Source organism: Arachis hypogaea, chromosome 6, assembly GCF_003086295.3.
Source record: "Arachis hypogaea cultivar Tifrunner chromosome 6, arahy.Tifrunner.gnm2.J5K5, whole genome shotgun sequence".
NCBI lineage: Eukaryota > Viridiplantae > Streptophyta > Magnoliopsida > Fabales > Fabaceae > Arachis > Arachis hypogaea.
The window spans coordinates 52,774,947-52,776,413 of NC_092041.1; the positions used below are offsets into that span (position 1 = coordinate 52,774,947).

Below are 1,467 nucleotides of genomic sequence, written 5' to 3' on the forward strand. Positions count from 1 at the left end.
CCCCTCTTCTGAGGCATCCCATTACTCACAGGTTTCCTCTCAGAGGTGTACATGAATTGGTTATTTGCAACCATGTCAATGAGTTCTTGAGCTTCTGTAGGTGTTTTCTTTAGGTGAATGGATCCATCTGGAGAATGGTCCAGTGACATCTTAGAGAACTCAGATAGACCATAATAGAATATATCCAAAATGATCTACTCTGAAAGCATGTCAACAGGACACTTTTTGGTCAATTGTTTGTATCTTTCCCAAGCTTCATAGAGGGATTCACCATCTTTTTGCTTGAAGGTCTGAACATCCACTCTAAGCTTGCTCAGCTTTTGAGGAGGAAAGAACTTGGCCAAGAAGGCTGTGACCGGCTTATCCCAAAAGTCCAGGCTATCTTTAGGTTGTGAGTCCAACCATGTTCTAGCCATGTCTCTTATTGCAAAAGGGAAAAGCATGAGCCTGTAGACTTCAGGATCTACTCCACTAGTCTTAACAGTCTCACAGATCTGCAAGAACACAGTTAAAAACTGATAGAGATCTTCTGATGGAAGTCCATGAAACTTGCAGTTCTGTTGCATTAGAGCAATTAGTTGAGGTTTCAACTCAAAATTGTTTGCTCCAATGGCAGGGATTGAGATGCTTCTTCCATAAAAGTAGGAAGTAGGTGTAGTATAATCACCAAGCATCCTCCTTGTATTATTATTGTTGTCATTATTTTTGGCTACCATATCCTCTTCCTTTTCGATAATTTCTATAAGGTTGTCTCTGGATTGTTATAATTTAGCTTCTCTTAGTTTCCTCTTCAGAGTCCTTTCAGGTTCAGGATCTGCTTCAACAATAATATTCTTGTCCTTGCTCCTGCTCATATGAGAAAGAAGGAAACAGAAAATAATAATAGGGATCCTCTTTACCACAGTAGAGAGATTCCTTTATGTGAGTATAAGAATAAAAGAGTAGAAGAAGGAGAAGAGAAAAATTCGAACTCAGAGGGGAAGAGAGGGTTCGAATTTTGAGATGAAGAGAATTGTTAGTAATTGAATAAATAAATAGAAGGAGATGAGAGAGAGAAGTTTTCGAAAATTATTTTTGAAAAATGGTTAGTGATTTTTGAAAATTAAGAGAAGAAATAAAATTAAACTTAAAATTTGAAACAATTAGTTAATTAAAAGAATTTTGAAAAAGAGGGGGTAAATTTCGAAAATTAGAGAGAGAAAAGTAGTTAGGTGGTTTTGAAAAAGATAAGAAACAAACAAAAAGTCAATTTGTTAGTTGAAAAAGATTTGAAATTCAATTTTGAAAAGATAGGAAGTTAGAAAATTTTTTTTTGAAATTGATTTGAAAAAAAAAATATATGATTAAAAAAAGATATTTTGAAAAAGATTTGATTTTTAAAATTAAAATTGATTACTTGACTAACAAGAAACTAAAAGATATGATTCTAGAATTTAAAGATTGAACCTTTCTTAACAAGAAAGTAAC

At 33.7% G+C, this 1,467-nt stretch overlaps 1 non-coding gene across 1 annotated transcript; it reads left to right on the top strand.

Annotated features, from left to right (window-relative positions):
- The first annotated feature begins 203 nt into the window (after nucleotides 1-203).
- On the top strand, nucleotides 204-311 carry LOC112700131 (small nucleolar RNA R71). The gene has a single exon (XR_003153049.1). It is a non-coding gene; the product is annotated as a small nucleolar RNA R71 (small nucleolar RNA).
- Nucleotides 312-1,467: the final 1,156 nt, after the last annotated feature.